Below are 27,887 nucleotides of genomic sequence, written 5' to 3'. Positions count from 1 at the left end.
ATATAATTTCTGCATAATTTAATAGTTAAAATGTAAACAAAGCCAGAGTGCATTGATGTGAAATGGTTTATCTCTGAGAAACGTATGGACTTCACCATTAAAATGGTCTTTTATAGGATGAAGTGTGCTTGGTATGTAAAAGAAACAGCTCTGTACAGGAGAAGGAAAATGTTCTTCCCTCTGTATTCCACAATGTTGCTTCAGGGCAACAAATTCATTTTCCTCACTTTACAGTAAATTCTACATATTTAATGCCAAAGATGGGGTTAACAGTAAAGGCAAGAGTTTGAGTCAGTCAATTAAAAGCATGTACTTTTAATGACACATGACACATTTAAACCAAATTTTTGGTATTTGGTATCTTTTTTTTTGTTATGAGAATTTGCAGAAATGTTCGTTGCTTAGAAGCAACATTGTGTGACAGTGGGATGGATTTAGTCACAAGCCAGGTGTCGCCACTTCAGGGAACACAGCTGTATATCATTTCTTCCTACCTCAAGGCACCATACTCCAAAAGGACCCCTGCATGCAAAAAAAATAGTGCAGTAGAGGGTTAACTTTCAAGAGAATAATTTATTCCATGTAATTTCGGATTCATACTATTGGTCCATTCATCCTGAAATTTTGCCGCAATGTAAAAGCCAGATTTTTAATTTCTGAAGCTTTTGTTTCTGATACCAACAGCATGTTGACGTAGAAACTGGTTTGAGTTCAGTGTATTTAAAAAGAAATGACATTCAAATATCTTGCCTCTGCCCCGTGATGGACTGGGGACCTGTCCAGGATGTATCCCGCCTTCCACCCAATGACCCTGAAGGATAAGCGGTTTAGAAAACGAAGGCCTCTTCTTTATAAAGCAGCATGTTTGTAACCATCTCATGTAATAACCTTCTGTTTGGGGGGGCCTTTAAAGACATTAGACTCTTCAGACGTCTGGTTCCTATCAAAACCACTGTGAACAATTCTGACTCAGTATGTTTCTCTGGAACAGAGCATTTAACCTGAAATCACTCTGAACGGCCTTGTTTACATCTTAACCATTTAACTTCTCCTTTATAGGATGAATTATAGAAGCGATTTAGTGGTTTACACCTTTCACATTTCATCAGAACAAAATCTCGTATTTCCAGAAAGTTAAATTGATAGGAGAAGGAAAAGCTTGAGTGGAATGATTTACTCCACACAGTTTTGGACTCTTCCTATTGGTCCATTCATCAGGAAGTTTTGGCGCAATGTGAAAGCCAGATTTAAAATTTCCCAACTTTTCTTTCCGACACTGACTGTTGGACTACTGCACTGGACTATTGACGTAGACACTGGTTTGAGTTTGACAGCGAGATCCTTCATGCTGCTGCTTCTCATCACAGGCTTGATCAGGTTCATCTTCATCATCGCACTCCTCTCCTCTGCAATCATAAACCCACACACCTCAGACTCATCTGCTCTCCTTTATCCCTCACCTCTCTCATATCACTTGCGTCATTGATTACTAACTCCTGAAAGCCAGCTTTTTCTTCCCGGTGGGTTTTCACCAGCCAGAACGTTCCGCCCTCGGAGTTCCAATAAGCCGGAGCGTGATAAGATACGGTGACGCTAATCATTTGTTTACCTCTGCCCTAATCACACGTGTCAATACGCAGCGGATTTATTTTTCCGCCGGATCTGTTTGCATTCGGAGCGGGAGGTGACATCTTCATCCCGCCGCGCTGTGTTTACAGGGACATGAATTACAGTATCCGTCTTTTTCCGCGACGACACGAGCGGCGAGGCTTTAATGCCGAGAAAGTGGCCGCGGCCGCCTTTCTCCAAGATGATGAATTTTGAACAGGATGCAGTCCAGAAGCTCTCAGCGGCTGATATATTGTTCTTGCTCAAATATCAGAGGTGTATTTATTATTTCTTGTCATGCATGAATTCATCATCAAAAAAGCTGGAGGAGCTGCAGACAGGAGGTGGTATTTTTGGACAGGGTTCCTCCTGCCCGTCCACAGGACCACACTCATCTGTTATTCTGTCAGTCAACCCAGTAATAAAGATTAATGCTGCCGGACGTTCGGCCAGTTTTTAATCACAGGATTAAACAGCACGATTATGAGACTGAAAGAGACGAGAGTTTGATACGAGTCTGTCCATCCAGAGCGTCTCATCACTAGAACACCTGTAGTTTAATGGGTAGCTACCAAGAGGCATCCATCCATCTCTCTCTCTCTCCATCGCTCTCTCGCGCTCTCTCTCTCGCGCTCTCTCTCTCCCTCGCTCTCTCTCCCTTGCTCTCTCTCCCTCTCTCTCCCTCTCTCTCCCTCGCTCTCTCTCTCTCTCTCTCCCTCTCTCTCTCTCTCTCTCTCTCTCTCTCTCGCTCTCTCTCCCTCGCGCTCTCTCTCTCTCCATCTCTCTCTCTCTCGCTCTCTCTCTCTCTCTCTCTCGCTCTCTCTCCCTCGCTCTCTCTCTCCCTTGCTCTCTCTCTCTCTCTCTCTCTCTCTCTCTCCCTCTCTCTCTCCCTCGCTCTCTCCCTCGCTCTCTCCCTCGCTCTCTCGCGCTCTCTCGCTCTCTCTCTCTCTCCCTCGCTCTCTCTCCCTCGCTCTCTCCCTCTCTCTCTCTCTCTCTCTCTCTCTCTCTCCCTCTCTCTCTCTCCCTTGCTCTCTCTCTCTGTCTCTCTCTATTCTCTCTCCTTTCTGTCTTACCTTCTCTTACTTTTTGTTTCCCCATTTCCCTCTCGCTCTTTCTTTAGCCCCCCTCTCTATTTCTGTCTCTTTCTCGCTCTCTCTTTCTCTCTCTCTCTCTTTCTCTGTCCCTCTCTCTTTCTCTGTCCCTCTCTCTTTCTTTGCTTCTCATTTTCCTTTTCATTTTTCATTTGTCTTTTTCTCCTTCTTGTTCTTATTTTTTCTTTCTCTGTTGCTCTTCCTTTCTACCATCTTTCTCTCTTTACTGTCTTTTTTTGTCTTTTGCACCTCTTCTGTTCTTTTTCTCCCTATTTTTCACTTTCTGTCCGCTCTCTTGCTCTTTCTTTCTTTTACGCTCTCCCTTTCTTTGATCACTTCCTCACTCTCTTCTCTCCTTTCATTCTTTCTCCATTTTGTCTCCATATTTCTCTATTACTATCTCTCTCTTCTCTGTTGTTCTTTCTCCTTTTTGCTTACTTTATTTAATCTCCCTCTCTCCATCCTTCCCTCTTTCCTTCCTTCTCTCCGTATCTTTCCTTCTCCTTCGTTCTCTCCTCTACTGTTCCTTCTCTTTTCTGCTTCTCTCATGTTTCTTTCCTTCTCTCTTGCTGTCTTTCTCTTTCTTCCCATCTGTCTCTCTTTTCTGTCTCTTTCTCTTTTGCACCTCTTTATTCTTTTTTTCATTCTTTTTCTCTGTTTTGTCACCCTTTCTTTGTCTTTTGCTTTCTCTCTCTCTTTCTCCTTCTTTCTTTTTTCCCACTTGTTTTATTTCACCTCCATCTCCCTTAATCTCTCCTTGCCTCCCTCTCTCTCTCCCTCTCTCCTTTCCTTTGTTTCTCTATTTCTTTGTCTGTTTTTCTTTCTCTCACTGTTCTTTATTTCTTTTTCTTTTCTTTCTTTCTTTTTCTTCCTTTCTTTAATTTCTTTTTTCTTTCTTGTTCTACTCATTTTCTCTCGCACACACTTTCTTCTTTCTCTACTTTTTTGTTCTTTTGCTTTTTTGTCTCTCTTACCCTCTCTCCTCCCTCTTTTTTGTTCTTTTTATACTCTGTGTCTCTCTCTCTCTCTCTCTCTCTCTCTCTCTCTGTTGATTTGCATTTCACAGGAGTTTTCTCTGCCACCTCTGCTCTGTGCTGGGAATTTTAATTGAGTTGTTAATTATTCCATCTCTAACAGGATCAAATCTGCATTTGCTTTCCTCCTAACTTCCCTCAGCTCCTTCGCTCCGCTTGGGCTTCTTTTCTCCCCCGGCCCCTCGTTTCTCCTGCAGTTTCACTGAGCGGTGCTCACCATCAGACAGGACTCTCCTTTGAGTGGGTCAGAGTCCTTTTCTCTTCTTTCTACTAATGGGCTGAGCTGATCCAAGCCGGGCTTTGCTGAGCCGGGCTTTGCTGAGCCGGGCTTTGCCTAGCCGAGCTTTGCCTAGCCGAGCTTTGCCGAGCCGAGCTTTGCCGAGCCGAGCTTTGCCGAGCTGCATTGCCAAAACAACCATCAGTGCCTTTTTTTTTTTTTTTTTTTACTGTGTTTTGAAGCAGCCCTGATTCTGCAGGTGGACACCATCCAGTTGCTTAAAGCTTCTTATCTGGGAAGTAAAGGTAGTTTTTGGGAATAAAACCACTGAGATCTTGAGGAGGAGTCACTGCACTGCAATCAGGAATCTCAGGTCACAGTTATAATTCCAGACTTGCTTACTGTTGTACACGTCAAAAGTTTGTAATCAGATTAAATTGATCAAATAAATGTTTTAAAAGTTTTCAAAAGTTTAAAATAATAAGTAGGAAGCAAGAAAAAAAAGAAATTTTACATATTAACAAATTTATAACAAAATATAATAAAATGTATGTAAATTTTAAATGGTAATATATCTCAGGGGTCGGCAAGCCAAATGTTAAGAAGAGCCATTTTACCATCGTAGTTGTAAATATGTCTGTTTGTGCTGATGTCCTTGTTTAGGATAAAAATATGTTTTATAAAAAGAAAATGCAAATTTACTTTGCTCTGCTTTAAGCTTTGGCTCAGCTATAGCTGCTTCTCTCACATCTCTGGCAGGAAACCTTTCTGCAAAAGTAGAACACTTTCTTGTAAAATATCTCTCAAAGTTCAGTTATTTACAAGGCTGAAGTTGCTTCTCATTCGCCAGCTTCTTGTTTGAATTTTCCTGTTCCACCTTAAATGGTGTCTGAGGCAGCAGAATGTAGCTGCTGCACCATTTAAGGTGGAACGGGACAATTGAACATTTTAGTGTTTGAGTCTCTTGTTGCAGATTAAACATATAAGGAAACCAGCTGGAGTGATTATAAATGGAAATAAGTCGATGTTCGTCTTAAATCTTTCTCTTTGCCTTTTCGTCAGCTACTCACTAGGAGAGATCGTTGGCTGTGTTGCTATGGTGACCAACAGTCTATGTGCCAGCCTTCAGGGTTAAAGGGTGAATTAGCAGTTCTGCCTTAACTCCAGAGTTTAAGACCATTTATTGTTAAACTGTGTTGAATGATCAGCAGAGCTTTATTTGACTGTAAAGGAGGATTATTTTATTTTTACCTGATTCTGCTGTGGAGCCACAACAGGGCAGTAAAAGAGCTGCGTGTTGTGACTGTATCCAGTATTCAGTATTCAGATGGTCAGTCTTCACTGTACGTACTTCCTTTGTAAGTTATGTAACTAAGATTCTCTCTCTCTCTCTCTCTCTCTCTCTCTCTCTCTCTCTCTCTCTCTCTCTCTCTCTCTCTCTCTCTCGCGCTCTCTCTCTCTCTCGCGCTCTCTCTCTCTCTCTCTCTCTCTCTCTCTCTCTCTCTCTCTCTCTCTCTCTCTCTCTCTCGCGCTCTCTCTCTCTCTCTCTCTCTCTCTCTCTCTCTCTCTCTCTCTCTCTCTCGTTCTCTCTCGCTCTCTCTCTCTCGCTCTCTCTCTCTCGCTGATGTCTTTATTGTCTCTTGTTTCTGAGATCACCCGTGTGGATTCTCTCCTCCTCTTTGTTTTTTCTTTGATGTGTGAAATCCTGTTGGGTCGTCGTTTCTGCTTCATGCAGTCACACTTGCTCTCAGGGTCTGTCTGTCTGTCTGTCTGTCTGTCTGTCTGTCTGGATATTTCTAAGCATTTGCTTGTTGAGTGTGTCGAAAGGTCGACGTTTGACTCCATCAATACTGATGCCAGGTGCTTAATATAAAAACATCTGAACATATTTACAACTGAAATAACTGTATATTTCATATTTATCTTTCTCTCTCTCTCTCTCTCTCTCTCTCTCCTTCTCATTCTCCCTTTCCCTCTCTTTCTTCCTCTCTCTCCTTCTCTTTCTCTGTCTCTCTCTCTCCCTCTCTCCTTCTCTTTCTTTCTCTCTCTCTCCTTCTCTTTCTCCCCTTCTCTCTCTCTTCTCTTCTTTCTCCTTTTCTCACACTTCACACTTGTGCTCTCTCCTTTTCTCTCTTTCCCTCTTTCTCACTGTCTCTTCTTCTTGCGCTCTCCCTCTCTCTCTCTTTGTCTCCTGCCCTCTTTCTCCTCCTTTCTCTCCTCTTCTTTTCACTCTCTCCTTCTCACTCCCCCTCTCACTCCTTCTCACTCCCCCTCTCTCTCCTTCTCACTCCCCCTCTCACTCCTTCTCACTCCCCCTCTCACTACTTCTCGCACCCCTCTCACTCTTTCTCATCTTTTCATTCTCCTTTTCTCTCTCCCCTTCTCTCTCTTCCCCTCTCTTGTTCTCTTTCTCTTCTACTCTTTCCTTTTCTCTCTCCTTCTCTCTACCTTTTGTGCCTTGTCTTCTTTCTCTGCCTCTTACTCACTCTTCCTTTTCTCTTTCTCTCTCTTCTTTCTTTCTTTCTTTTTCTGTCTGTCATTCTTTCTTTTTTCTCCTTATGTTGTGTTTCCCTGCCGGTGATTGTCTACGTAAGTGTCTTAATGAGTCCACTGACATCCATTGTGCAGTTATGAACCCACAAGTGAGAAAAGGACCGAAAATGACAACAGAGAATATCCAGTGTTTGAGAATAAGATGTTCCAGCCGCCAGTCAGAGCAGCCTTTTACATATTACCACATAACTTGTATAAAAGCATTGAAAGCAAAGGAAAGTATTAGCTAGAAAGGTCAACATGATGGAAAGTTGTGGAGATGACGGAGCACAGATGCTGAAGAAGTTAGTTTGGACGTATAATGAAATGGTTGAAGTGGTAGCACCATTCGCTTAAGTGGGTGCGGGAGGGGTAATCAGACTCGGCCATAAAAGCCATGTTTGGTCCATCCCTGCTGAAACGAATGCAATTTGCTGCTGCGCTCAAGACGTCACGTTCGCTTGCCTGCATATACTGATATTTTTGCAGTTATCTGATTGTTCAAATGGTTTTGTTAACAGCACACTTCGATCTAGAAATCTGATAAAGAGGGATTTTAGCTCAGTAGTCAGATTTCTCAGCGCATGAAAACTCTCACTCTGATTTCTTTCATTTTTCTGCATGTCTGCACACGTGCGAAAACAGATCGGAAATAAGCGAGCAGCGTTGCCACGAGATGCGCTGAAATCGACTACATGCTTGATGAAATGAAGGATTTAGATATTCATCTTCTAGATGAAGTGTGTTCATTTTCAGGTAAAGGGGTGGTTTTTTTTTTAAAGCCACAGTATAAAGTTCGAATTTTACATTACATTTACGTCACGTCTTCTTCTGTGAGCCTATTGGCTGATTGCAAAGTAGAAATCTGGTTACTGTCTGACTTATATAGGCCCAGAGTTTCCCCATTATCTGATTACTCAGGGTAATGTTAATCAGATTACTAACAGAATCTGATTTTCTGCAGTTATCTGATTATTAAGTGCATGTGAACTCGTGTCAGTGTCTTTCTCAGTTATATTTTGGCTTTGGTTGACACGTTAGCCGTCGTGGGAATGTGGCGAACTTCCACCCATCCTTGCTCTAAAGGACCAGGCCTTTCCTGGATGCTGCTTGTAAACCTGAGAATGTTTGCATCACTTCTTGTTGTTTTCTTGGAAGAGTTCACAGTGTTCTTAGTATTAGTATCAACTTTATAGGCACATGTTGCAGGCCTCAATTTATCAATTAATCATAACCACCATTTTAGCAGGCAATTTAAAGTTCACTCAGGAGCGCAGTGGCGGTCTTCACTATCGCCTTTGCTGGACATGTCATGGATTTGTTATCTCATAACTGATCCAGCAAGGCAGTAAAACATGTTTCTTAGGGGCGACACGGAGCTTAAATCTCATTTTAACGCGTATTAACCAATACATTGGAGTGTACTGCCTTTATTTACATGATTAGTTGTTGTAAAACTAACTGAAATCTGAAGGGAGAATCTGAGATTTCCTGCCGTATAAACCACAAACTAGCACACTAAATAGTGCCTAAACAGTAGTGCACGATCATTAGAAGTGCACTCATTAGTGTGGTGGGTAAAGTATAGCAGTGTGCAGTTTGGCAGCGTTAGATGAGCCAATGAGACGCGTTCAGTAGCCCAGCAGCTCCAGCGGATATTATGGCTTTTAGCTCATTAGCTGCTCATTAAATGTTTTCAAGAGAAAGTTTAAGGTTTTTCCTGACGAAAGCTACATTTATTGAGGTCGTTGCACATATTTTAGTGGCAAATTGAATGTGTCCACCTATATGTTCATCTTTTTATGGTCATTCTGGTCTATTTTGCTTGGTCATCCGTCACCTGCAGAGTTGTAGCTGTAGCAGCGATGACTAGACGAGAGTTAAAGAGCTCCACCTTGCCTAAAATGGCAGTGGGCTGTTGTTGTGATGTATTTGGATGTATGTGTACTACACGTTTTAAAATAAGCGCATATTTATTTACAAGAACAGTGAGGTTGATGAGGTAAAGCATGACCTCTTGTCTTTGCACTGTTCAGATTCGTATACCACTATTTATATTTCACAAACTGTCCCAACATTTTTGGAACGGAGGTTTGCATTTTTCCCTGTTGGAAAAGCACTTTTGATACGTGATGCAGCGTGAATGTACATGTGACTGCGCACTCCAGAGTAAGTAAAGAGAGGAACAGACAGACGGATGGAGGTTAAAGAGAGAGCAGGAAAGGTTCTGGCGCTCCAGCTAAAGCGGATTTGTGTCCCGCTCTCTTCATTACCGACCATACCGATACTGTCCGCCTCGAGCCACACATACACACGAAATTCATGTCTCTCCCATAACCACCCCCCCTCCCCCCCTCTTTATTCCATCCCACCCACACTTCATCATTTGTCTCTATAAGTACGTATGGACCTCAGTGCCCTTGTCATTGTGGCTTTGATGGTGCCATTAGTTTGTAATGATTCCCCCTCACACGCACCCCATTCTCAACGGACCCTCATTTCCCATTTGTCCCGAGCACAGGCAATAAGGCCCCGCTCCAATCTCAGCGCCCCGACGCGGCCGCCTGCAGTAATAGAGCTCATTTCCCCTGCGTCCAGCCGTCTGCCCCGCGCTCACATGCTCTCCGCTAAGTGTGATTGACACGACAACACAGCCGAGCTGTTTTATACGCCACGAGTGCAGCGTCGGGTCAGCGTTTCAACCATTTTTGCTGCTCAAACATGCATATTTATTAGCAAGTGGTATTTGGATATCCCAACAAGGAGTTCTTTGAGAGTTAGATGAACTTACAACATGGGTGGGTCACTCTGAGTGACCCTGTCTATCGCTTTCATGCATTTGTGTGGAGGCAAAAACTTCAAATTAATTCAGTAAACCTTGGAAAAAAATCAAAACTCTGCTCAAGTTCGTCTTTTATTGTTCCTAATTATTTTTAAAACGACTTGGCTGAGCCGAGTACAGTCAGCTTCATAATTATTGGCACCCTTGTTAATGATGTGTTGGGGAAAAGAATTGTCTCCCATGGGCGATTCTGTGGGATTAAGCTGATTAACCACACTTTTAAGGCCTGTTTTCACAGCTTTACCAAGGGTGCCAATAATAAAACTGGCTTCCTGTTATTTTCACTGCAGGTTCATTTATTTGAAGGAGAGGTCTTTTTATGTGCGGTATACACTTAGTCAGTTGATCTTCCGGTAAATGAGCTGTTGTGGCAGTGTGTGAAAGTGAATCTAGTTGATTTAAAGTGCAGTGATATTTGTTGTTTTGCCTTTATACCATGTTAATATTTCAGCTCAGTTCAGTCATTCTGTAAGCAGTTAAATAAAATATTTAAGATGTGATTTAGAGCGTAATGGGACTCACTTTAAAAATGTATAATTGATAACTCTTTGAAATTGTGCATGGCTGCTTTCAAACATTTTTTTTTCTTCTTCATGGAAATACGTGACGTGACAGGGACGTGGAATGACCTACATATCTCATCTCATGGCCTAATATTACACGTAAAAATCGTCGTTCTAAAAACAGATCTCAAAAGAAGCTATAAAAAGGTAATATCACACCGTTTGGCTGCTTTTCCCCCCGTGTTTCAGGTGTGATTTAACACAAGTACAACAGCAGTACCTGGCAGAACTTGGACTCAACTAGGTTTTATTTCTTTTTTATTTCTTTATTTATTTTGCTTGAAATATTTCCATATTCCATGTACAGGTATTTATATTCATAAGCTTAAGGGCTAAGACAAGCCGTCCCATGTTCTCAGTGTTAGGATGTCCAAACATCCTCTTCAGATCCAACATCCAACCAAAACCAAAAATATGACCAGATAATACGGTATGTTTACTTCCATGCTTCAGCTTTACGTGTATAGATTTGTTTTAATGTTTCCCAAAAACAGTCTTTGTTTTTTTGGCAAAGCAGATGCACTTTTTGATGTTCTGAATATGAAAGGCAGTTCAGAAGGTGCTCGCGTTAGGAGGTTTTCCAGACCACCTGTAAGCGATCGCTAATGAAGCACTGTGCTGTCACTGGAGGGATTACGTTCTCCCACACTAACGTTCTTCAAACGTTCTTGAGTTGAGATAGTGGCTGTGTGGAGCCATGAGTTCTATATAGAGCCATTTCATGATTAACGTGGTGAAATGGTCCTTTAGACTGATAGAGAATGTGTTGTGTTTGATTCCATGTAAAACCTTTTTCTAAAAACCATTTACACGTGAAATGTTCTGAATTGAATCATCGCCTTCACTGAAGAACCTTTGAAGAGGCATCTTTTCCAGATGTGTAGTCTTTTTTGATATTTCACCGTAGGGTTTGCACTGCTCATCCAAGCTTGGACGCCTAGCTTCTCAAAAAACGAGCTTGTTTTCATCGTCAGTTCGTCATTTCGGCTACTTTCTCGTTTTAGCAACACTAGCGGCTCGACTTCGCTTCTTCAGATTTGAGTCGTTGCCTCGTCAGGACCGCTTCGGGTAGCCAGAGTCAAACCAGTTCTGTAGTGAGTAGAGCTGTTAGCATGCTAAGCTAATACCAACCAGCTACTCTTCCCTAGTTAGCAGCCCCATTTAACATTTAGCAAGTATCATTCAGAGTGGTTTGATATGGAGTAGTTCGTTGTAGAGAAGCTAACAAACTCAATCTCTTTACAGTGGTGGTGATAGAAACCAGGGGGTGCGATATCTACAACACAAATATAGCCATTTTGCGTACTATCCAAAACCACCAGTGAACCTACACATCGTCTTAGTATTATTTGTAATGCTGATGATGGTTCAAAATCAAAAAAAGTAAATTATATGTATATATCTGTGTATATATCTGTGTATATATGTATATAGGTGTGTGTGTGTTTTCACAAAATATTCTCAAAGGCATCATACAACTATGTCTCTGGCCTGTATGTAGTTCTGTGAGGGAGCATTTAAAGCAGTTAAACACTTGGTTGTTTGGTTCTTATCATCACTACTGTGAACAGTTCTATCAGTGAGTTTATCTAGAACATAGCATTTCAAATCAAACCACTCTGAAAGACTGTACATCTTAACTATTTATTTATGTAGAAACAAAGAAAACATCTGCAGAAAAATCAGTGGAATCCCTTTTATATAGCCTATTATGAAATACATCCATCCATCCATCCATCCATCCATTTTCTAAGCCACTTCTCCGTCAGGGTCGCGGGGGGGTGCTGGAGCCTATCCCAGCAGTCTTCGGGCGGAAGGCAGGATACACCCTGGACAGGTCGCCAGTCCATCACAGGGCAGACAGACAGACACAGACAGTCACTCACACAATCACACCCAGGGGCAATTTAGCTTGTCCAATTGGCCTGACTGCATGTCTTTGGACTGTGGGAGGAAACCGAAGAACCCAGAGGAAACCCACGCAGACACAGGGAGAACATGCAAACTCCACACAGAGAGGACCCTGGCCGCCCGGCCGAGGAATCATAACCAGGCCCTCCTTGCTGTGAGGCGACAGCGCTACCCACCACGCCACCGTGCCACCCCTATGAAATACATATGCACTTTAAAAATAGCTTTTTAAAAGTTGATTATTTTCAGGCATTTCAATGCAGCCCCACCCTGCTAGTCACATTTATAATGCACTGTCCCATACTGTTATGTGATACATATGCACAACAGACTAGTATGAACAAGGCAGTTTGTTGACTGACTGAAATACCGGTCCCTAATGTGAATTATGAATTTTGTCCCCATGCATATACAGTATGCAGTTGATGTTCCCTTTAAATATGTTTGTGGAATCCCTCAAGGTTCCGTTTTAGGGCCTTTGCTTTTCACTTTGTACATGCTACCTCTAGGTGATGTCATTAGAAAACGTAGTATATGTGGCGGCACGGTGGCGTGGTGGGTAGCGCTGTCGCCTCACAGCAAGGAGGGCCTGGGTTCGATTCCCCGGCCGGGTGACCGGGGTCCTCTCTGTGTGGAGTTTGCATGTTCTCCCCGTGTCTGCGTGGGTTTCCTCCTTGTTCTCCGGTTTCCTCTCACAGTCCAAAAGACATGCAGTCAGGCCAATTGTGTAAAAATGATCAAATTGTAAGTCGCTCTGGATAAGAGCGTCAGCCAAATGCCGTAAATGTAATGTAATGTAATACGTTATCGGAGCTATTCTGACGACACCCAGCTGTACATTTCTGATGATCAAGACTCTGTATACAGACTAACCAGCTCCGCATGTAAATGCAGCCACTAAGGTAGCTTTTTATCATTTGAGAAATAACGCTAAAGTTTTTCTCTCGGAGTGACACAGAGAAACTTGTTCAGGCATTTCTTACAGCAGAGTTGATCACTGTAATGCTCTTCTTACTGGACATCCTAAGAAAACCATACATCCTTTACAACCTTAAAGGCATCAGCATTTTAACAAAAATAAAACAGAGATCAGATCACTCCCGCTTTAAAAGAGCTGCGCTGGCTGTCTGTATCGTTCAGGATAGGTTTTAAAGTTCTGCTACTAGTTTTTAAGTCTCTAAAAGACCATAAGCACCGCTTACATCACAGAGTGTCTGTCATCATGTGATCTTAGATCTGCAGGTACTGGCCTTCTGTAAAATACATGGAGATGCCTCGTTCAGTTGTTATGCTTCTAAACTGTGGAGCTCAATTCACCTTTTATTAGACAGTCAAGCTCAGTGCTGACTTTTAAGAAGCATCTAAAACCATATCTTTTTAGCTAAGCATTTCATTAAAACTCTACATTTCGTGGTATTTTTCTTTTAATTTGATCTGTCACATGTCTGCAAAGCGCTTTGAATTATTATTATTATTATTAGTAGTAGTAGTAGTACTAGCAGTAGTAGTAGTAGTAGTAATACTAGCAGTAGTAGTAGTAGTAATACTAGCAGTAGTAGTAGTAATAATACTAGCAGTAGTAGTAGTAATACTATTAGCAGTAGTAGTAATAGTAGTAGTAATACTAGCAGTAGTAGTAGTAATACTAGTAATACTAGTAGTAGTAGTAGTAGTAGTAATACTAGCAGTAGTAGTAATACTAGCAGTAGTAATAATACTAGCAGCAGTAGTAATAGCAGTAGTAGTAGTAGTAATACTAGCAGTAGTAGTAGTAATACTAGCAGTAGTAGTAGTAGTAATACTAGCAGTAGTAGTAATAGTAGCAGTAGTAGTAGTAATACTAGCAGTAGTAGTAATAGTAGCAGTAATAATAGTAGTAATACCAGCAGTAGTAGTAGTAATAATACTAGCAGTAGTAGTAGTAATACTACTAGCCGTAGTAGTAATAGTAGTAGTAATACTAGCAGTAGTAGTAGTAATACTAGTAGTAGCAGTAGTAGTAATACTAGCAGTAGTAGTAATACTAGCAGCAGTAGTAATAGTAGCAGTAGTAGTAATACTAGCAGTAGTAGTAATAGTAGTAATACTAGCAGTAGTAGTAATAATACTAGCAGTAGTAGTAGTAATACTACTAGCCGTAGTAGTAATAGTAGTAGTAATACTAGCAGTAGTAGTAGTAATACTAGCAGTAGTAGTAGTAATACTAGTAGTAGTAGTAGTAGTAATACTAGCAGTAGTAGTAATACTAGCAGTAGTAGTAATACTAGCAGCAGTAGTAATAGTAGCAGTAGTAGTAATACTAGCAGTAGTAGTAATAGTAGTAATACTAGCAGTAGTAGTAATAATACTAGCAGTAGTAGTAGTAATACTAGCAGCAGTAGTAATAGTAGCAGTAGCAGTAGTAGTAATACTAGCAGTAGTAGTAATAGTAGTAATACTAGCAGTAGTAGTAGTAATACTAGCAGTAGTAGTAGTAGTAATACTAGCAGTAGTAGTAATGGTAGCAGTAGTAGTAGTAATACTAGCAGTAGTAGTAATAGTAGCAGTAATAATAGTAGTAATACCAGCAGTAGTAGTAGTAATAATACTAGCAGTAGTAGTAGTAATACTACTAGCCGTAGTAGTAATAGTAGTAGTAATACTAGCAGTAGTAGTAGTAATACTAGTAGTAGTAGTAGTAGTAGTAATACTAGCAGTAGTAGTAATACTAGCAGCAGTAGTAATAGTAGCAGTAGTAGTAATACTAGCAGTAGTAGTAATAGTAGTAATACTAGCAGTAGTAGTAATAATACTAGCAGTAGTAGTAGTAATACTAGCAGCAGTAGTAATAGTAGCAGTAGCAGTAGTAGTAATACTAGCAGTAGTAGTAATAGTAGTAATACTAGCAGTAGTAGTAGTAATACTAGCAGTAGTAGTAATAATACTAGCAGTAGTAGTAGTAATACTAGCAGCAGTAGTAATAGTAGCAGTAGCAGTAGTAGTAATACTAGCAGTAGTAGTAATAGTAGTAATACTAGCAGTAGTAGTAGTAATACTAGCAGTAGTAGTAGTAGTAGTAATACTAGCAGTAGTAGTAATAGTAGCAGTAATAATAGTAGTAATACCAGCAGTAGTAGTAGTAATAATACTAGCAGTAGTAGTAGTAATACTACTAGCCGTAGTAGTAATAGTAGTAGTAATACTAGCAGTAGTAGTAGTAATACTAGTAGTAGTAGTAGTAGTAATACTAGCAGTAGTAGTAATACTAGCAGTAGTAGTAATACTAGCAGCAGTAGTAATAGTAGCAGTAGTAGTAATACTAGCAGTAGTAGTAATAGTAGTAATACTAGCAGTAGTAGTAGTAATACTAGTAGTAGTAGTAGTAGTAATACTAGCAGTAGTAGTAATACTAGCAGCAGTAGTAATAGTAGCAGTAGTAGTAATACTAGCAGTAGTAGTAATAGTAGTAATACTAGCAGTAGTAGTAATAATACTAGCAGTAGTAGTAGTAATACTAGCAGCAGTAGTAATAGTAGCAGTAGCAGTAGTAGTAATACTAGCAGTAGTAGTAATAGTAGTAATACTAGCAGTAGTAGTAGTAATACTAGCAGTAGTAGTAGTAGTAATAGTAGCAGTAGTAATACTAGCAGTAGTAGTAATAGTAGCAGTAATAATAGTAGTAATACCAGCAGTAGTAGTAGTAATAATACTAGCAGTAGTAGTAATAGTAGCAGTCATAATAGTAGTAATACCAGCAGTAGTAGTAGTAATAATACTAGCAGTAGTAGTAGTAATACTACTAGCCGTAGTAGTAATAGTAGTAGTAATACTAGCAGTAGTAGTAGTAATACTAGTAGTAGTAGTAGTAGTAATACTAGCAGTAGTAGTAATACTAGCAGTAGTAGTAATACTAGCAGCAGTAGTAATAGTAGCAGTAGTAGTAATACTAGCAGTAGTAGTAATAGTAGTAATACTAGCAGTAGTAGTAATAATACTAGCAGTAGTAGTAGTAATACTAGCAGCAGTAGTAATAGTAGCAGTAGCAGTAGTAGTAATACTAGCAGTAGTAGTAATAGTAGTAATACTAGCAGTAGTAGTAGTAATACTAGCAGTAGTAGTAATAGTGGCAGTAGTAGTAGTAATACTAGCAGTAGTAGTAATAGTAGTAGTAATAATAGTAGTAATACTAGCAGTAGTAGTGGTAATACTAGTAATACTAGTTGTAGTAGTAGTAGTAATATTAATACTAGTAGTAATACTAGTAGTAGTAGTAGTAGTAGTAGTAATACTAGTACTAGTAGTAGTAGTATTTAAAAGTAAGGTGTGTCCCAATTTTTGTTGAGATGGAGGGGTGGGGCGAAGTGGAGCTACGTGACTCCCCAAATGAAGGTTTTTCAGAGGCACACTCCAAACGGAGTGTTATGAGGAAAAAAAGAATTGGGCCTAAGAGTGAAAAACACGTCTTCATACTTTAAACAAGCTGCTGCTGTCACCCCGATTCTGTAGTCCACTTACATGAAGGACCTCAAAGTCTCATCTCCGCCATTCGCACCGGTGTGTCTCTTAGCCGTTCTCTCGTCCACCGTGCCACAGGAATGGCGGCGGTCATGAAAGGCGAACGTTAGCTTTTGATATCGGCTCAGCCAGACGAGACCTGTGATGTGGAGAGGAAACGTAAAGAGAGACGGCATCCAATTATCATCCCGGAGAAGAGCCCGTCCATTCTGACTCTGCGCTCGCAGACGCGCGGGGTTAAAAAGGAGCGCAGATAGGGCCCACTCACGGCTGCATTTGCTGATTTGTTTACTGGGAGGGGTTCTGCATCCGTGCGCTACAGAGGGCTTTCTGGGAAAAACAGGAGAATGGAGCTTTGAAGATGAGAGTAGGAGGAAAGAGCTTGCTTTGCCGTGAAAGGGCACTGCAGACAGTCCTTCACATGTATAATCAAATTGAAATGGTGCGTGTTATGGGCACTCGTGTTTGTGTGCGTGTGTGTATATGAAGTTCTCTCTCTCTCTGGAGTGTCAGTCAAAAGTTTGAGCACACTAGTGTGTGTATTTCATGATCCTAAAGGATTAATCCCACCTTTTATAAACTCGTTTCTATCCGCTGCGTCTGTAGTGGACAGTTAATTAACACAGGCAATAACATTAATGCCACCTATTTGTTTTTGCACTTACTCTTCATTTTATCAGCTCCACGTACTGTATAGGTGCACTTTGTAGTTCTACAGTTACAGACTGGAGTGTGTGTTGTGCTGGTACAAGTGGATCAGACACAGCAGTGCTGCTGGAGTTTTTAAACACTGTGTCCACTCACTGTCCACTCTATTAGACAGTCCTACTTTGTCAGTCCACCTTGTAGATGTAAAGTCAGAGACGACAGCTCATCTGCTGCTGCGCAGTTTGTGTTGGTCGTCCTCTAGTCCTTCATCAGTGGTCACAGGATGCTGCCCACAGGACGCTGTTGGCTGGATATTTTTGGTTGGTGGACTGTTCTCAGTCCAGCAGTGACACTGAGGTGTTTAAAACCTCCAGCAGCACTGCTGCGTCTGATCCACTCAGACCAGCACAACACACACTAACACACCACCACCATGCCAGTGTTACTGCAGTGCAGAGAATGATCCACCACCCAAATAGTACCTGCTCTGTGGTGGTCCTGACCACTGAAGAACAGGGTAAAGGGGGCTAATGAAGTACACAGAGAAACAGATGGACTGCAGACTATAGAAGACTACAAAATAAAAAATGCAAAAAATAAAAGATTATTTTACTAAAACACAAACCTATGAAATCGGCCTTTTAAGAATGTAAAATTAGTCCGTTTTATTGAACAGTGTGTAGTTAATTGCATAATGTCTTGTATGTTATTTTAATAGTTGTAGTGCCTCTACACTCTTGTTGTAAATTATGGAAGCAGAGGAAGGAGTAGGTGTTTTTCAGACTGTTGCCGTGTGCTGTATATAAAGGCCTGATGCTGCGCTGTACTCCACATCGTCCTCAGCCAGTTTAAACCTCAGTGTTGGCGTGTCCTACGCAGTTTGTTAAGCCCTGGTGTGTGGAGTGGATATGATGGGGATGAGTCGGGATATTTGATGAGGAAAGCGCCATATGGCTGAGCTTCCTAACGCCTTTTTTGATAGTTCACATTGAATATATACATGTTTTCACAACAAGAAACAACAAACTGCTTTTTTCCTCCCCATGTTGAGTGTGTGGGTTCGCATAGGTGTTGAAATGTGTGTGAGTGTGTTGAAAAATGATTGACAGCCTGCGTGGCTGGAAGCAAACAGCCCTGCTGTTGTTTTTTCAGCTAAATAGCTCCACTCTCCACTGACCTTTCCCTCTGGGATTTAACCTGTTGGTAAGATGCCATGAAGTAAAGAGTTTAAAGGGAGTTCATAAATATACTGTATGGACAAAAGTATTGGGACACACATCTTAATCATTAAATTTGGGTGTTTCATTCAGTCCCGTTGCCACAGGTGTATAAAATCAAGCACCTAGCCATGCAGTCTGCCTTTACCAGCATTAGTGAAAGAATGAGTTGTTGTAAAGAGCTCACTGAATTTGAGGGTGTTACTGGAATAGCCACTGTTGACTAACAAGTCAATTCATTCCGACTAACAAGTCAATTCATGAAAGTTCTTCCCTTTTAGATATTCCACGATTGACGCTGAGTGGTATTATTGAAAAGTGTAAGAGTTTAGGAACCATAGCATCTCCACCATAAAGTGCGAGACCACGTAAAGTTACAGAGCAGGTTGCCGAGTCCCGAGGAGCAGAGTGCGTAAAAACCCCCAACACTCTGCAACTCAATAACTGCAGTTCAAACCTCCTCTGGCATCAACATCAGCACAAAAACTGTGCGCCTGAAGCTTCAAGGCATGCTTTTCTATGGCCGAGCAGCTGCATGCAGGTCTTACATCATTAAGCGCAGTGCTAAGCATCGGATGGAGTGGAGTAAATTATAGCGCCACTGGACTCTGGAGCAGTGGAAATGTATTCAGTGGAGTGACAAATCACACTTCTCTGTTTGTCACTCTGATGGATGAGTCTGGGTTTGGCGAATATCAGAAGAACAGTACCTGCCTGACTGCATTGTGCCAGCTGTAAAGTTTGGTTGAGGAGGGATAATGATATGGGGTTGTTTTTCAGGGGCTGGCCTAGAACCCTTAGTTTCAATCAAAGGAAATCTTAATGCTTCAGCAGACCAAGACATTTTGGACAATTCTATGCTTCCAACTTTGTGGGAACAGTTCGCGGTTGGCCCTTTTCTGTTCCAGCTTGACTGTGACCCAGTGCACAAAGCAAGGTCTATAAAGTCATGGCTGGGTGAGTTTGGAGTGGAAGAACTTGACTGGGCTGCACAGAGCCCTGACCTCAACCCCATCAAATATCTTTGGGATGAACTAGAATAGAGATTGCGAGCCAGGCCCTCTCATCCAACATCGGTGTCTGACATCACACACGCTCTTCTGTATGGATGGGCAAAAATGGCCTGTTACAGCTGCAAAAAGGGGATCAACTCCATATTAATGCCTATAGATTTAGAATGGGACAACAAAAGTTCTTGCCGGTGTAATGTGTAGGTGTCCCAATACTTTTGTCCATATATTGTGTGTGCAATGTATGGCATGCAACGAGATGAGTAAATACAATCAGAAGAATCCTGAACAGGCCATTAAAGCAGCACTGTGTAAGAGTTGGGGATTTGGAGACCTCTCTGGTGGAAATGTGTAATTGCATTTGCATGCAATTACACATTTCCACCAGAGAGGTCTCCAAATCCCCAACTGTGGAGAAATTATTATTATTATTACTATTTTTTTGATATAAATGGTTAGCTGTCAATACTTTTGTGCTCATTGTATATGGTAGGTGTTTCTGATAAAATGGCCAGTGGGTGTAGGTACAAGATAAGTGTTTCCAATAAACTGGCCACCCAGTGTAGGTTTGTACTTGTGGAAGTTAACTAAAGCAGATAAAACTTTCTCTTTATAAAGCTCTCACGTCTTAATCGAGCATCGGCTCTTTTATCAAGTGTGGTCAACTGCATGAAAATTTCATTAGCTGCCCCGACTCCTGCCCCTCAGCTCAGTGCAGACTAGATTGCCCAGGTACTGAATCACTCACTTCACGTATTATTGATCAGAGTGTTTTCAAACCAAGTTTTCGTTATTTTGCAGTTGTTAGGCAGTGCTCAGCGGGCGCCCTCCGAGAGATGGAGAGAGAGAGAGAGCGCTCTTGTTCTCTTTGAGACTAATGGTAGATCTTATCAGCGTGAATCAAGCGAGAGGCCGTGCGTGTTTGGGAGGAGCGCAGAGAGCAACGCTGAGCCGATAATTCCTCCCTATCTGCCCCGAATTTCTGCCCGGATCAATCAGTGGGTGCTCTGTAGGACACCGCAGCAGAGCACTAATCTACTCTACTTAACCCCGCTCCCCTCTCTCGCTACACCTCTCTCGCTCACTGTTTCACTCCCTTACCACAGATGTTTCTTTATTCATTCATTCTTTTTTCCCCTCTCTCGCTTCCTCGCAGTCTGACTTGCTTCACCAATCACTTTCCATATCTCGCTCTCTCTCCCGCCCTCTTATCGTCTTTGTGTCTCTCTCACTCTTTTTCTCTTTCACCACTTATCTCTCTCTTTTTGGCCCTTCTCTCTCCCTCCCTTTATCTCTGTCTTTCTCTCTCTCTCCCCTTGCCTACTCTCTCTTCTTTATCTTCCTCTCTTTATCTGTTCTCTCTCTGTCTTTCTCTCGCTCTTGCTTTTTCCTTGTTTCTCTCTGTCTTTCCCTCTCCCTCATTCCTTCTCCACCCTCTCTCTTCTCTCTTTTACCGTTTTCCTTATCGGTCTCTTTGTCCCTTCTCCCTCCCTCCCTCCCTTTATCTCGCTCTATCAGTCATGTTCTTGTTCTCTCTCTCTCACTCTCTGCTTGCTCACTCCTTGCTCTTCTTCTGTCACTCCCTTTCCCTCTTGCTCTCCTCACTTTTTCTCCCTTCTTTTCTCTCACTCTTTTGCTCTCTCCATGATCACTCTTGCACACTCTTCTCTATCCCTTTATTTCTTTATCTTTTCTTGGTCGATTTCCCCCCTCTCTTTTTTTCTCTCTCCTTTTTCTTCTGTCTTTCTTGTGGTCAAATATGGAGTCCTGAATATCTGTAAATTTAATTGATAAATAAATGTATTGTTATTATTATTATTATTATTATTGTGTAGATGATTACGCTGACAGGCTATGCTATGATGAGCTGGGTGATTTGATCTGTACTGATAATGAGTAAACATTTGGACCTGCCTACAGTGAAACTGAGCCAAAAGCCAGTAGCAAATCCAGCAAAACACCACTGTACTGTGCGGTTAATCAATGATAGGTTTGTCTAGCTATGAGAGACTGAGAGTTGCAGAAGAATCTATTTGTGCCCTGTTTTTGTTCGTTTCCTTGAGAAGTGAGAGAGGTGGTGAGATAAACCAGTCAGCCAGCTGTATCAATCCAAGTTTCATACATGGATGATTTCAAGTAATGCTTCATATTGGCTTATATAATCTGTATATGTAGCATAGGCTTGCTGTATGTATATATATATATATATATATATATATATATACACCAGTGAGATTTTTTTCCATGTAATTTTGGGCCGTTTCTTTTGGTCCATTCGTCATGAAATTTACACAGAGTGTAAAGAACAACAGGCCTTTTCAAATGACGTCAAAAACTGAAAAATGAAAAAAAAAATGGAGATACAAGGTCTTGTACTGACAGTATATATATAAATAATTTTTGTATATATAGGCCATAGAAGTGGTTTCTACTGACTGTCTGAGCTGGCCTAGTTAGTTATAGTAGCCTTAACCATTAGGTGACAGCACTAAATCAGTGGAGCATGTTCATAAACCAGTTTTATTTTGCATGTTGTTGTTATTATTATTATTATTATTATTATTAGTAGTAGTAGTAGTAGTAGTAGTAGTTTATGGAGGAGCATAGTGCTGTAGTATACGAATGTCTATGTATTTTTAATGTCCTGTATTCTGAATACATATGATGGTAAGCTAGTCTTGAGTCTTCAATCTTGAATTGCCAGTATAGCTTCATGTAAACACTCATATCAACAACGTCAATTTTAAAAATTCTTCTTTCTTTAAAGGAGGTTCAGTGGTTCTTCTCTAGGATCACTCCAGAAAACCATTTTGCCACCTTTTTATTTTTTTCGATAAGTAAACATGTCGTCTGCAGGGAACATTTGAACCTTGCTGCATAACTTTAACACAGCGATGCCATCAATATATAATGCAGATGTTATATGCTGTCATGAGAGCTTGTCCTTTATCACTGTTATCCTTAACAGCTTAAAATTCCAGGCTTAATACATACTAAAGCTTATTATTCAGGAACTACAGGGACTTCAATGCAAGCTGGCTCAGCTATTCTTAGGTTATAGGAGTGTGCAGCAAAACTTCGGGTCAGCCAACGGGCCCAGGCTCTATACGGGGTACTTTGCTGTGTACGCACTGGTCCACGCATGACCTGCATTTACAGCAGTTGGCTCTGAGCGGTGGAGGCTCTGATGTTGATGCGGTAAGGGAGGTTTGTGGAGATGCTGGAGGTTTGAAGATGTTTCATCCACACGCACAGCCCCACTTGCCTGGTTTCTGTAGTTCTTCAGGGCTTTGAGCACTGATGTTCACGCAGCTCTGAGGTTTGGCTGCAGGTTTAGAGAACTCATACAAACATGCACAATCTGAGTGTTCTGCATCTCTGCCAAGGTCCTGATGAGAGCTCTGCCTGGAGCCTGGCTGGGTGTATGCATGCTGACTTTATTTGCAGAAGATGACCTGTAGACACTAAACATGTACGCATGATTTTTGCTGATGGCTATAGAGCACTGAAATCGTGTCGTCAATCTGGAGTCTGCGTCATGGCCATCATATGAATCTCTGGGCCTACACTCTCAGATGAAAAGGTGCTGGATTCTCACTGGGGCGATCTTCAGTTCCTTTAGTTAAGGACCATAATTGTACCATAATCCAGTGCAATTCTACTTTACTTCGCTCATTGTCGTGATTTTCTTCAAACCGTCTCCTTATTTTTATGATGTTTTACAACTACGAATGCTGGTGGTCTTTTCTGTTGAAACAACTTATAACCATTTTCTTCTGTTCGATTGAGTTGGATGGGGCTAAATTTTGTGATGTCAGATCTGCCAAAGTACCAATCAGAGTTTCCAATATATTGTCGCTGTCCAAAGAGAAACACCCAGCTTTTATTTTTCTGCATCATGTCAACACAGCAGTTCTTTATAACGTCTCAAAATGTCATGCTGAATGGACCAATAGGTGTTCTCTAAAATCACTTGGAATAAAACCTCTTTACATTAGCTAACAATGAAATCGAGTGTGTTTTCGTCCTCTCCTGTGAAGTTACTGTTTTGTTTCTCTGGATAGCGACAGTGTATATCAGCTACCGGTGATCTGCTGCTGCTCTGAGTCCCTGACAGAGCTCCCAACAAGTAGTAATACATTTTCTAAATGTATTAACGGAGCTTGTTATGAGGGTTTATTACACTATTCGTTGTTTCCTACACTCAGAAGAAAAGGTAGTGAACTGTCACGGGGGCAGTACCTCATCACTGGGGTGGTCCCCTCAAGAGCAAATCTCAGCACCTTTAGTCAGGGAACGTAACTGTACCGTAATCCAATGAAATGATATTTTCTGAGTTGTACTGACTCCACACTCCCCGTCTCATCTCCAGGGTTTTATTTCATTGTTCTGTTTTCACTTTTCACCTGGAGACACAGGTGTACAGTTGGACCTTATAACCACTCCTGGACCTTTTGAGGGAACATTACAATGTTTGTACCTTGATGAATGAAAAATGTACCTGAACAGAACCTTCATTTCTAACAGTGGACTTGTGTTAAGACCTGTCCAGGGTGTATCCTGCCTTCCGCCTGAAGACTGCTGGGATAGGCTCCAGCACCCCCCCCGCGACCCTGACGGAGAAGCGGCATAGAAAATGGATGGATGGATGGATGGATGGATGGATGGATGGATGGATGGACTTGTGTTAAGGGACATAAGAAGCGTCTCAACAGTGTCCGCAAATACAGCTGAATCATGACCTGTTTCAGAAGCACAGCGCAGCAGTTAGCCAGCTAGCTATAGCTTATTGAGATGATCTGCCTGTCATAACATGAAAGCCATTAGCTGTAAAATGTAATTTAGTATCTAAAATGAACATCAGACAGCTTGTTCTCCATTTTTGCATGTTTTACTCACCGTTCAGAGAGCGGCTGAGAAGAGCAGCAGACTGAAGTGGGCTATTCTTCTTCAGGGGAAGTAGTATTTCTTTACTGCTGGTTTTATTATGGGAGTTTTTCACCTGCTTTGCCAGCACTTTGAGTCATGCTCCACGCTAGAGACAACTACCAACAAACAACATGATTGGCTAGATTTAACTCCACACACACTGAATTAAGCCATTTTCCCTGTGCTGAGGGAGTGTTTACATATAAAAGTGATTTAAAAAAAACGCAATATCAAGTACAGTTGTTCATTGTCAGATGCACCCGTGGCTGAATGTCAACTTGTCAAGTTATTTTCATCCCTGAATTAATATTTACTTGCCCCAGGCATTCGAGCAATGAGGAACACTGAACCCCGCAGTGTGTAGGCTGGAAATTGCCTTTGATGTCTGACGTCTTCAACATCAGAGAACGGCCAATCATCCGAGGCTATTTATGTTTGTTATATGTTGCACTTTTGCATCATCATAATTTTGATTTTTTTATTATCATTTCAAAGACTGTGGCTGCAGATGTTGTGCTAAAGGGACTTTCTGCTTCTCTTTAGCTGCATTGTTTGTAGTGAGTGGTTGCGTTTTGAAACGGTATCAAATTTGCAAGGTGGAAGCTTTTGAGCTCTCGGACTTTCTCTTGACACTCAGGATGAGCGTGGATTATAAATCGTATCACCTGTGAAATCTCTGCGAATTGTGAAGTGGTTACACACAGCTGGCTTTGTTTTACCCCCACTGTTGATCCACTGCAGCTCAAACTGTTTGAACAGTCCTGCGCTGATGCAAAAGAGAAAATTTCTTAATGTTTTCATTGATGTTAGATGTTGACACCTTGTCCTGTTCAATCGTTCGGCTTTCTTGTGGCTTTATTTCAAGGTGCCATTTTTGGCCATGTTTCAGTGCGTCATTTATCTTTATTAATTCTAGCATTAATTTGTTGCCAAGTCAGTCTAATTGTAGTAGCTTTACCTGATAGTTATGTCATAAAACTACAAGGATGCTAATTGGAGGACATTAGCATTTACCATGTGTTAGCTATGTTAGCCTCATAGCTCCAGTGCAGAGCTAAAGGTGGAAACTGTATACACCAAACATCTTAGCTTTTCAGCTACATTTGCAAAAGGGGCTGGTTGGGGGGGGGGTGGGGGGGGTGTATCCATTTGATTGTGTTTTTATTTTGTTTCTTTGTTTGTTTTTACTAAATTGTTCCTTAAGTTAGCTTAAAGTACGGACACAGTGGTATGAGGGCCGATGTCCATCTGTGAATCTAGTTTTTTGTGCATGATTCTAGTTTGCGGCTCTTTTATTGCTCTGTTGTGTTTATGTGTATATATATATATGTATGTAAACATAAAATAATGCTCCTTCACAGTAAATACTAAAGCTAATAAATAAAGCTGATCATTCAACTCCGTTTTAACAAACACTGGAGTTTGGAGAATGTAGAACTGCTATTTCACCCTTTAACCCTGAAGATTGGCATGCAGACTGCTGGTCACCACAGCAACGCAGACAACAATCTCACCTAGCTAGTAGCTAATGAAGCGGCAAAGAGAAATATTTAAGACGAACATCAATAATTTGGAGACAAATGGACTTGCATTTATAATCACTCCAGCTGGTTTTCAGATACGTTTAATTTGCAAATAGCAAAAAGTCATGAGGCTGAAGTCTCCAGCCACCTTTAAACATGCAGCAGTCACCTTCTGGCACCTCAGGCACCCTTTAAGATGGAACGGGAAAATTTAAACAAGAAGCTTCCTTCAGCCTCGTAAAGAGTCGATTGTTGTATTGTTATATTATTGTAACGTTTTACAAGAAACTGTTCTACTTTTGGGGAAACGTTTCCTGTTGGAGATGCGCGAAAAGCAGCTATCGCTGAACTAAAGCCTGCGTTTTTGTTTATATCATTTTTATCTTATACTAGGACATTAACTCATACTGAGACATGTTTACAGCCAAGGTGGGAAAATGGACGGAAATTGTTGTAGCTCCCAGATTTTTGTTGAAAGGACAAAATGCCTGTTCTTAACATTTGGCTTTCCGACACCTGGCCTAAACGTTCTGCTTACAGTAGATACATCATCAAGTATCTGTTTGACATCAGTCCGATCTGGACATCTTTCCTGTGGCGATAAATTTTTTTTTTATCGATTATCTTCCGATCCCATCATGGCTCTGATTTTATTGTACATCCCTGTTATACAGATTGACAGCATATCCAAACCCTCCCGATAGGCCGTAGCAGAAAATGGAGTCTCCAGTCCGTTTTTTTCTTAATCCTTCTCGTCTTGAAGGTTAATTCGAAGTGAGTTTGAATTGTACTGAGTGCCCCTTGCCTCTGATGATCCATCTGATTGATCCGTCCACAGGGACGCTCCATGCCCTTGTCCACTCAAGGCTTCTGGATGGTATTTGACTTCAGGCCATAAAAATTAAAAAAGAAAACGTGGCATTTCCACAGCCGCTGAATAGAAGCCGGCCTAAATGCCTCGCGGCCGTTTGCGTATTCGTGGCGGATATTTATTTATATCTGCCACCCATGGATTTTCCGCCTGCCGCGAACAGGACGTGGCCTTCAGAAAGTACAGACTGATTGAAAAGCGTCCTGCCTGCCATTCTTCATTTGAGGCGGATCGATGAGGGAGAAAGCGCTGGAGGCTCACTAATTGAGCCTTTCTCCTGCAGTTATTGAGGGGGAGAAGTGTTCGGCCGTTTCGGCTCTTGTCCCACATACAGCAGGAGAATTCCTCCCCGCTCTCTTCTCTTCCGTCCTTCCTTTATTCAGTCTGTCTTTCTTCCCCCCCCCCCGTGTCTTTCTGTCTTCCAGTATGCTGTGCCTGAGAACGCTGAAGTCCATCACAGAACCCGGTCAGACTGTAGCAGAACCTTGTGGTTGTCTTTATTTATTTACTTATTTGGTCAGAGATCCTTCACACTTCCCAGCTCCTCCATGTCATTAAATATTGAAAGTGGGGGATTTTGGGGGCCCAGAGTTTGAGAAAGTTTTGCTCATGCTTTCCAGATGTTCCTCAGCTAAAAATTCACCATGTTCTTGTTAGTCTGGGATTTTGGCAGCAGAAACTTTCCACTACATTCCAAACAGCTTTCTTCAACGGATTGTTCCAAATTCCAAAAACACAAATTTCCCCCAAATTTAGAAAAAATTACATACATTTTTGACTTTATGTGAGTTCAAATACGAATGTTATGTTTAACTTTTTAATATTTTTGTAAAATTAAGAAGTGAATATGAAATTTGATTGAAGCTGTGAAAAATGCTTATTTGTTGGATATTATTTGTTATATATTATATTCAACTATTAATATTATCAATGTAATTAATGAAACAGAACATATGTATCTATTGTCATTTCAAATGGTAAAATAATATAATTGTTTTTTAATTATTATTAAGGCAGTCGTTATTAATTAGGAACTGATTGATAACCCTCATGAAAACTTCTTAATTAAGTAATTGTCAAAATAATTGATATATTAATCAGTAACTACTTAATAATTGCCTTAATAATTAAATAATAATAATAATTATTATTTTACCATTTTAAACAACAAAAATGCTACGACTAATATTACGTTTGTGTTGTTTGAAAAAGCCCTGCCGCACTCATTTTTACATTTTTTATTTTTTAATGAGATGAAATGTCATTTTTTCACCTTCCTCTGTCTTTAGTTGTGAAGCATTTCCTTTGAGCCGAAAAGTGGATATAAATACCTGAACTGTAACCTGCCGATCAGCCTCTAGGAACTGAGCTATTGTAAATTATTTCTCCTTTCAATA

General features: G+C 41.0%; 1 protein-coding gene across 1 annotated transcript in view; it reads left to right on the top strand.

Annotated features, from left to right (window-relative positions):
* suclg2 (succinate-CoA ligase GDP-forming subunit beta) overlaps positions 1–27,887 on the top strand; it is a 188,663-nt gene that overhangs the window by 110,243 nt on the left and 50,533 nt on the right. The gene's annotated exons all lie outside the window — the stretch shown is intronic.

The sequence above is a fragment of the Pygocentrus nattereri genome, chromosome 21, assembly GCF_015220715.1.
Source record: "Pygocentrus nattereri isolate fPygNat1 chromosome 21, fPygNat1.pri, whole genome shotgun sequence".
Classification (NCBI taxonomy): domain Eukaryota; kingdom Metazoa; phylum Chordata; class Actinopteri; order Characiformes; family Serrasalmidae; genus Pygocentrus; species Pygocentrus nattereri.
The sequence above is the reverse complement of the archived record's forward strand: the minus strand, read 5'-3'. Positions and strand labels throughout refer to the sequence as shown.